Source organism: Spermophilus citellus (genome assembly GCF_964194105.1).
Source record: "Spermophilus citellus genome assembly, chromosome: 7".
NCBI classification, from domain to species: Eukaryota; Metazoa; Chordata; class Mammalia; order Rodentia; family Sciuridae; genus Spermophilus; species Spermophilus citellus.
In genome coordinates this window covers 85,327,715-85,337,989 of record NC_138188.1, presented here as the reverse complement: position 1 = coordinate 85,337,989, position 10,275 = coordinate 85,327,715, and positions in this window count along the sequence as shown.

Below are 10,275 nucleotides of genomic sequence, written 5' to 3'. Positions count from 1 at the left end.
AAAGCACAGTCCACTGCCTGGTTTTCCCTGTGCATTGCTGCCAATGGCATGTGATGGCATCTCCAGCTGTCAATGATGATGAAGCATGACTCTCATAATATGTCAGGCCAGCACTGAAATAAGGCCACATTTAAAGGACAGACTGACAGCAGCTTGCAAGATAGCCAGCTGTTGGCAACCCATTTCTAGATCTGGATACTCTCCTAATAAATCAAATACATATTAACAGGAAATCTAGCTCTTGTGTCAAAGCAAGCAGTTTGTACTGAAGTATTATATATGTGTGTTTACCAATATAAATAATATCCATGTAAAATGTACAAATCTGAAGTATACCACTTGGGTGAATTTTTACTATGTATACCCTGTATTACCAACCATGACACAGGTTAAGACAGAACATTCCCAGTTCCCCATCAGGCTCCCTTTGTCCCATTTCCAATCCACATTCCCTTTAAAAGGTTACTACTCCTGACTTCCACTCCCTTAGATTAATCTGCCTATACTTGAACTTTCTTTCAGTGGTACTGTACATTATTATTTTTTATGTGTCATCCAACATTATATCTGTGAGATTTGTCCACATTTTTTCAGTAACAGTACTTCATGTGGCATAGTAATGAATTGCATGAATATCCCACAATTTTTTTTAACTCAATAATGTATGGTCATTTAGGGCTGTAACATGGGTCATTTCCAGTAGGGACTATTATTTTTAAAAAGCTTCCATGAACTTTTCATCCCTGTTTTCAGTCATTTTTTCAAAGGAGGATATTAAATTTATGGAGCCTCTACTGTGTTGCATATGGAGTAGATATCTTACAAATGCTGTGTTCTTTATAACAGTATTGGGAGATATTGAGGAGTAAACTGATTAAATTATGTTCTATGCATGTACAAATATGCCACAATGAAACCCACCATTCTGTACAAGTATTTTGCACCAAAATAAAATAAAAAAAACTGTCACTGGGAGATTTGTGTCACATTTTATAGATGAAGAATTTGAGATTTAAGTAGTTTATACCTTGCCCAAGGTGAAATTGTTGCTAAGCAGCACAGTCAGGTTTGAAGCAAGTCTCTCTACCATTCTGCCAGTATTCCACAGACTTTGGAGAAATATTGAATTTTCATAAGGAGATTCTTGGTGATTTGTCAAATAAAAATCCTTTCTGGAGCTGCAAAAAAAGATAAGCTTGATAACTATGTACTAGTCCTAGAGCATGGTACCATAATTTATACTTACATAAAAAGTAAAATAATCAAAGCCTAAATGGCTTGCAAAATTTTTACTTCTTGATTTAAAAGAGATTCATGCTTGCTGTTTTGTAATATTTTTATAATAATTGGAGGAAGGCTGCTTCTCAATGACCCAGGAAAAATTATAACTGTATGTCATCGCTGTTGGCTGTCTTTGTTACTAAAAAAAGACATAAAATAATTCCCCTTGGATTTTATTCCCAAGTTCTTCCCCTCTCCCTCCTGCCCTCCTTCCCTTTTCCTCCCCTACCTCTCTTCTACTGACCTTCAAAGGCATACTGTATTAGTCAAAGTCTTTCAGAAAAACAGACTCAATAGGAGTCAGGGTTCTCCAGAGAAACTGAATCAATATATTGACTCCCTTTGGGCATTCCTTCTAAAAGCAAGGATTCAAGTGAATTATTTGAACTGAAAAGGAAATTCTCTGGTCAGAGAGTTCCAACACACATACACATACACATACACATATGAGGGACAAGGAATGAATAAGAGGAATTGATTCATGCAATTATGAAATTTGAGAAATCCCAAGATCTGCCACTTGCAACCTGAGGGACCAAAACAGGTGTTGGTATAGCTCAATCTGAATCCAAAGCTATGCCAACCAGGGGAGCCAATGGTGTAAATCCAAATCAAATAGCAGGAGAAAATGAGATTAAATGTCCCAACTCAAGCAATGAAGCAAACAATTTGTTCAATTCAAGCTCTCAGAGTAGGATGATGCTTACTCACACTGGGGACAGCAACCCATGTTAATGAGTTCACCAGTTCAACTGATGACTCCATCATCATCTTCCCAGACACACCCAGAAATGATGTTTAATTTAATCTGGACATCCCATGGCCACACTAACACCTAACATTAACATTACAGCTACTAATCCATTCTTGAGAATTCTATCTCAAGTTGGAGGAGAGCACATCCCAAGGATGTGAGGTCACTCCAATCACTTCTGATAGATGAGTTTCTTGACTCCTTCTCAGGGTTGTCTCATGAGTTTTAATTTGTGTTCAGTTTTCCAGATTATTTGAAATTTTCAACATTAGATTGAAAGCCTGACCAATTTGCTCACTCTCTTTAGTTAGGCAGTTGATTATTAAATGCAGTTGTCCCCAGACAGAGATTAATCTTTTCCAGGCAGTTTTCTGGATAAATGACCAGAAAAAAAAGGGGTGGAGGTTTTCTAAGCACATTCTGAACATTTTTGAAAATTCAGAATTCTGTTCTAACAAACTCCTGAACATGATGTGTATGTATGTATGTGTGTGTGTGTGTATGTATGTATGTATGTGTGTATATATACATGATATATATGTGTGTGTGTGTGTGTGTAAATTGCTTTGTTCCCCTTGTACCCAACCCATCCTAATAAAAGATCGAGAATAAAAAAATGATTAAGAAAAAAATGTAAAAGATTAATTTCAAAAAGAAATACACTGACTTTATAATAATAGGAAAAACTAAACAAACAAACAAAAAACAGTGCCTGGGGACATGCAGTGGAAGGAAGGCATTCATGATGTGCTTTTCTTTTTTTTAATATTTTTTAGATGTATGGACCTTTATTTTATTCATGTGTGGTTCTAAGAATCGAACCCATTCACACATTCTAGGCAAGTGCTCTACCACTGAGCCACAGCCCATCATGATGTGCTTTTCATGACTATTCTTGAACACCAACATGCTGTGAAGTCTGGTCTCTAAACTGATGGTTGTGTCTATGATCATACCTAACAGAGCTGACTATGAGACAGCAGGGGTAGCCCTACACTTGCCCAGAATACTCCGAGATTTTGTTCACAGTCATGAGGCAAATAAAATGATGTCAAGACAAGTAAATTTATAATAACTGACAGCCTTTGGATAGTCCTTCTAAAACCAAGGATTCAACTGAACTGCATGAACCTTACAGGAAGCCCTCAGACAAAATGCCCCACAGTGGGAAGCCACACTGGGACCCTATTAACTTGCATTGTTAGACTAACATAGGTCCTCACAGATGACTTAACAGCAAACTGTTTCTAAGTAAACTGTCTGGGATTGTATCCTTCAGTGTGCACTTAGATTATCATGGACTGCCATGGACCTAAAAGGCATGCAGGTCAGCTTTAACTCACTAAACAGAGTTATGATAGGCTTGAATTGCTACCTTGTCAGGTTAAAAAAGGTTAATACAAAAACTTCAGGAGAAACCCAGATGACATTCTAAGATTGACCTTTACAGTTAATGGGACTTATTCTAATTGGCTAAATCCAGGACTCATAGATTTCAAATGAAGTTAATACTGCAGATAGTTTTCACCGTTAACATGGGGTCCTACTGATAATAATTTTGCTATAAAATGTCCTGGCCAAGAGAATAGACTATATAAAAAAAAAGTGGGAAGGATCTAAATCTTTTTTTTTCATTTTAAAAAATTAACTCAAAATAAACCAAAGGAAACTGTAAAACTATTTTAAAAAATTAGGAAAAAAACATACAGAAAATCTTTGAGATCAAAAATTAAGCCAAGAGGTCTAAAGCTTGAAACCAAAGTATAATCCATAAAAGGAAAAGTCAACAAATTGTGTCTCATTGAATTTAAGACTTTCTCTGTGAAATATCCTGATAAGGGGATGAAAAGACAAGATAAAGACTTGGAAAATATCTACAAACCATGTATACAACAATTGACTAGAGTTTAGAATATATAAAAAAACTCTCAAAGTTCAATATTAAAAGAACAAAAAACAAACAATTCATTTAGAAAATGAGCAAAAGACCTGAAAGACATTTCTCTGAGAAAGCTATACAAATGGAAGATAAGTACATGAACAGATTTTCAAAGACATTAGTCATAAGGTAAAGGAAAGTTAAAACCACAGTATGATAACATTTCCAAAACTATCAAAATGATAAGTTTTTTTATTGGTTGTTCACAACATTACAAAGCTCTTGACATATCATATTTCATACATTAGAATCAAGTGGGTTATGAACTCCGATTTTTACCCCAAATACAGATTGCAGAATCACATTGGTTACACATCACATTTTTACATACTGCCGTATTAGTGACTGTTGTATTCTGCTACCTTTCCTATCCTCTACTATCTCCCTCCCCTCCCCTCCCATCTTCTCTCTCTACCCCATCTACTGTAATTCATTTCCCTCCATGTTTGTTATCCCATTCCCCTCATAACCTCTTATATGTAATTTTGTATAACAATGAGGGTCTCCCTCCATTTCCATGTGATTTCCCTTTTTTTCTCCCTTTCCCTCCCACCTCATGTCTCTGTTTAATGTTAATCTTTTCTTCCTGCTCTTCCTCCCTGTTCTGTTCTTAGTTGCTCTCATTATATCAAAGAAGACATTTGGTATTTGTTTTTTAGGGATTGGCTAGCTTCACTAAGCATAATCTGCTCTAGTGCCATCCATTTCCCTGCAAATTCTGTGATTTTGTCATTTTTTAGTGCTGCGTAATACTCCATGGTGTATAAATGCCACATATTTTTTTTTATCCATTCATCTATTGAAGGGCATCTGGGTTGATTCCACAGTCTAGCAATTGTGAATTGTGCTGCTATGAACTTCGATGTGGCAGTATCCCTGTAGTGTGCTCTTTTAAGGTCTTCAGGAAATAGTCCGAGAAGGGCAATAGCAGGGTCAAATGGTGGTTCCATTCCCAGCTTTCCCAGGAATCTCCATACTGCTTTCCAAATTGGCCGCACCCGTTTGCAGTCCCACAAGCAGTGTACAAGAGTACCCTTTTCCCCACATCCTCGCCAGCACTTGTTGTTGTTTGACTTCATACTGGCTGCCAATCTTACTGGAGTGAGATGGTATCTTAGGGTGGTTTTGATTTGCATTTCTCTGACTGCTAGAGATGGTGAGCATTTTTTCATGTACTTGTTGATTGATTGTATGTCCTCCTCTGTGAAGTGTTTGTTCATGTCTTTGGCCCATTTGTTGACTGGGTTATTTGTTATCTTATTGTCTATTTTTTTGAGTTCTTTGTATACTCTGGATATTAGGGCTCTATCTGAAGTGTGAGGAGTAAAAATTTGTTCCCAGGATGTAGGCTCCCTATTTACCTCTCTTATTGTTTCTCTTGCTGAGAAAAAACTTTTCAGTTTAAGAAAGTCCCATTTGTTGATTCTTGTTATTAACTCTTGTGCTATGGGTGTCCTATTAAGGAATTTTGAGCCCGACCCCACAATATGTAGATCATAGCCAACTTTTTCTTCTATCAGACGGAGAGTCTCTGATTTGATATCTACCTCCTTGATCCACTTTGAGTTGACTTTTGTGCATGGCAGGGGAGGGGATTCAGTTTCATTTTGTCGCATATGGATTTCCAGTTTTCCCAACACCATTTGTTGAAGATGCTATCCTTTCTCCATTGCATGTTTTTAGCTCCTTTATCAAATATAAGATAGTTGTAGCTTTGTGGATTAGTCTCTGTGTCCTCTATTCTGTACCATTGGTCCACCCGCCTGTTCTGGTACCAGTACCATGCCGTTTTTATTACTATTGCTCTGTAATATAGTTTGAAATCTGGTATCGCTATACCACCTGATTCACACTTCCTGCTTAGAATTGTTTTTGCTATTCTGGGTCTTTTATTTTTCCATATGAATTTCACGATTGCTTTATCTATTTCTACAAGAAATGCCATTGGGATTTTGATTGGCATTGCATTAAACCTATAGAGAACTTTTGGTAATATCGCCATTTTGATGATGTTAGTTCTGCCTATCCATGAACAGGGTATATTTTTCCATCTTCTAAGATCCTCTTCTATTTCTCTCTTTAGGGTTCTGTAGTTTTCATTGTATAGGTCTTTCACCTCTTTTGTTAGGTTGATTCCCAAGTATTTTATTTTTTTTTTTTTGAGGATATTGTGAATGGAGTGTTTTTCCTCATTTCCGTTTCAGAAGTTTTGTCACTGATATACAGAAATGCCTTTGATTTATGTGTGTTGATTTTATATCCTGCCAATTTGCTGAATTCATTTATTAGTTCTAGTAGTTTTTTTGTAGACCCTTTTGGGTCTTCTAGGTATAGAATCATGTCATCCACAAATAGTGATAATTTAAGTTCTTCTTTTCCTATTTTTATGCCTTTAATTTCTTTCATCTGTCTAATTGCTCTGGCCAGTGTTTCGAGAACTATATTGAATAGAAGTGGTGATAGGGGGCATCCCTGTCTTGTTCCAGATTTTAGAGGGAATGCCTTCAATTTTTCTCCATTCAGAATGATGCTAGCCTGAGGCTTAGCATAGATAGCTTTTACAATGTCGAGGTAAGTTCCTGTTATCCCTAGTTTTTCTAATGTTTTGAACATAAAGGGATGCTGTACTTTGTCAAATGCTTTTTCTGCGTCTATCGAGATGATCATATGGTTCTTATCTTTAAGTCTATTGATGTGGTGAATAACATTTATTGATTTCCGTATATTGAACCATCCTTGCATCCCAGGGATGAATCCTACTTGATCATGGTGCACAATTTTTTTGATGTGCCTTTGTATCCGATTCGCCAGAATTTTATTGAGGATTTTTGCATCTAGGTTCATCAGAGATATTGGTCTGTAGTTTTCTTTCTTCGAGGTGTCTTTGTCTGGTTTCGGAATCAGGGTGATGTTGGCCTCATAGAATGAATTTGGAAGAGCTCCCTCTTTTTCTATTTCCTGAAATAACTTGAAAAGTATTGGTATTAATTCTTCTTTAAAGGTTTTGTAAAACTCCGCTGTATACCCATCCGGTCCTGGGCTTTTCTTGGTTGGAAGTCTTTTGATTGCTTCTTCTATTTCATCTATTGATATTGGTCTGTTTAAGTTGTGAGTATCCTCCTGACTCAGTCTGGGCAAATCATATGACTTAAAGAATTTATCGATGTCTTCACTATCTTCTATTTTATTGGAATATAGGTTTTCAAAATAATTTCTAATTGTCTTCTGTATTTCTGAAGCATCTATTGTAATATTGCCTTTTTCATCCCGTATGTTAGTAATTTGAGTTCTCTCTCTTCTTCTCTTCGTTAGTATGGCTAGGGGTCTGTCGATCTTATTTATTTTTTCAAAGAACCAACTTTTTGTTTTGTTAATTTTTTCAATGGTTTCTTTTGTTTTAATTTCATTGATTTCTGCTCTGATTTTAATTAATTCTTGCCTTCTGCTACATTTGCTGTTGTTTTGCTCTTCCTTTTCTAGGGCTTTGAGATGAAGTGCGAGCTCATTTATTTGTTGGTTTGTGCTTTTTTTGAGGAATGACCTCCAGGTGATGAATTTCCCTCTTAAAACTGCTTTCATTGTGTCCCATAGATTCCGATATGTTGTGTCTGTATTTTCATTTATCTCTAAGAATTTTTTGATTTCCTCCTTTATGTCTTCTGTAACCCATTGATCATTCAGTAACGTATTGTTCATTTTCCATGTGATGTAGGATTTTTCCTTCCTTCTTTTATCATTGATTTCCAGTTTCATTCCATTATGCTCTGATAAAGTGCATGGTATTATCTCCACCCCTTTATATTTACTGAGGGTTGCCCTATGGCATAATATATGATCTATTTTTGACAAGGATCCATGTGCTGCTGAGAAAAAAGTATATCCAGTTGATGATGGTTGATATATTCTATATATGTCAGTTAAGTCTAGGTTATTGATTGTGATATTGAGGTCAATAGTTTCTTTATTCAACTTTTGTTTGGAGGATCTGTCCAATGGTGAGAGAGGTGTGTTGAAGTCACCCATGATTATTGTGTTGTGGTCTATTTGATTCTTGAACTTGAGGAGAGTTTGTTTTATGAACGTCGCAGCGCCATTATTTGGTGCATAAATATTGATAATTGTTATGTCTTGTTGGTGAATGGTTCCTTTTAACAGTATATAATGTCCTTCCTTATCCCTTTTGATTAACTTAGTCTTGAAGTCGATTTTATTAGATATGAGAATGGCCACCCCTGTTTGCTTACAAGGACCATGTGCGTGGTATATTTTTTCCCAACCTTTTACCTTGAGCCTGTGTATGTCTTTTCCAATCAGATGTGTCTCCTGGAGGCAGCATATTGTTGGATTTGTTTTTTTAATCCATGTTACCAGCCTATGTCGCTTTATTGGAGAGTTTAAGCCATTAACGTTTAGAGTTACTATTGATATATGGTGTGTACTTCCTGCCATGTTTGATTATTTATCTCTTTTTTTTCTAATTTAGTTTGTTTCTCCATGATTAGCTTTCCCCCTGTCCTCTGTCTTTACCGAGGCACTTCCCGCTGATGGTTTTTGTTATTGTTTTTCATTTCTTCCTCATGTAGAGTTTTGCTCAAGACGCTTTGCAATGCTGGTTTTCTGGCTACAAATTCTTTTAGCTTTTGTTTATCATGAAAGATTTTTATTTCGTTGTCGTATCTGAAGCTTAATTTTGCTGGATACAGAATTCTTGGTTGGTATCCATTGTCTTTCAGTGTTTGAAATACGTTGTTCCAGGATCTTCTCGCTTTCAGCGTCTGTGATGAAAAATCCGTTGTTAACCGTATTGGTTTACCCCTAAATGTAATCTGCCTCTTTTCTCTTGTAGCTTTTAATATTTTCTCTTTGTTCTGTATATTGGATATCTTCATAACAATGTGTCTTGGCGTTGGTCTACTGTGATTTTGTGTGCTCGGTGTCCTGTATGCATCTACAATTTGTATATCTGTTTCCTTTTTTATTTCTGGAAAGTTTTCTGTCATTATTTCATTCAGCAAGTTACTTATTCCCTTGGCATGAATCTCTATGCCTTCCTCTATCCCGATGACTCGTAAGTTTGGTTTTTTTAAGTTATCCCAAATCTCTTGGATGTTTTTCTCGTGATTTTTTACCAGCCTATCTGAGTTGGCTAGACTCTTTTCAAGATGATATATTTTGTCTTCATTATCTGACGTTCTGGCTTCTACTTGCTCCACTCTGTTAGTGATACTCTCGATTGAGTTTTTAATTTGGTTTATCGTTTCCTTCATTTCTAGAATTATTGTTTTTTTTATAATCTCTATCTCCTGATAAAGATGCTTAACTTCTTCTTTTATCTGTTTATGTAATTCATTTTCAGTGTGATCTTTAAGGTTCCTTTCCATCTGTCTAAGGTGTTCCTTGAGTTCTTTATATGGGCATTTTTCTGATGACTCCAGGTCCTCCTGAATATTTAGGCTGTCCTTCATGGTTTGTACTCCTTTTCTTCCTTGCTTTTTTATGCTCATGATACTTCTTGTTCTGTTTGACTGCTGAGTTACTGTTTACTCTTATAAATTTATTTGATGCTTGGGAGGAGAGGTATTAGAAGGGAAGGGAAGAAGTCACTAAAGAGAGTGAGTATAGGCAGGTAGAATTCAAGAAAGGGGGAATAAGAAAATTGAAAAGAAATGAAAAGACAAAAGAAAAAAAGTGAAAAGAAAGAAAGAAAAAACGAAAAAATAAAAATTTAAAACCAAAAAAAAATTATAATGATAATAAACAAATGGAAATTAAATTTTAAAAAATAATAGTAATAATAATAGAATAAAAAGAATTAAAAAAAATTGAAACCATTAATAAGAAAGTTGAAGAAGAACAACAACATCAACAACAAAAAGTGAAAATAAAATTTTAAAAAAATACCAATAATAATCATTTAAAAAAATAAATAAATAATAATAATAAATGCAGTCATAGAGCTCAATTAACTTCTCTTCCAGTAGGTGGGAACTGGGCCAGGCTTCTCTTCTTGATGGGTGGGAACCAATCACTGTGCTTCAGCTCTTCTTCCCAGACTGTGCGGGTCTCCAATCCTGAGTGCCTAGGGCCTTCTCTTGTGGTTCCTCAAGCCAGGCCCCGCTCACCTGTGACGCTCACCACAATACTGGCTACACGCTGGGTCTGCTGCTCCTGGGAGCCCTGTTTCCATGGATGCCTGGGCACACCCTTTCTGTTTGCCTCCCTCAGACCCTAAGTTTGTAGGGCTTGAGGCTGAGGACCCCCAGCGAATTTGTTTGCCCTCAGATAGCAACTCCCCTGGTAG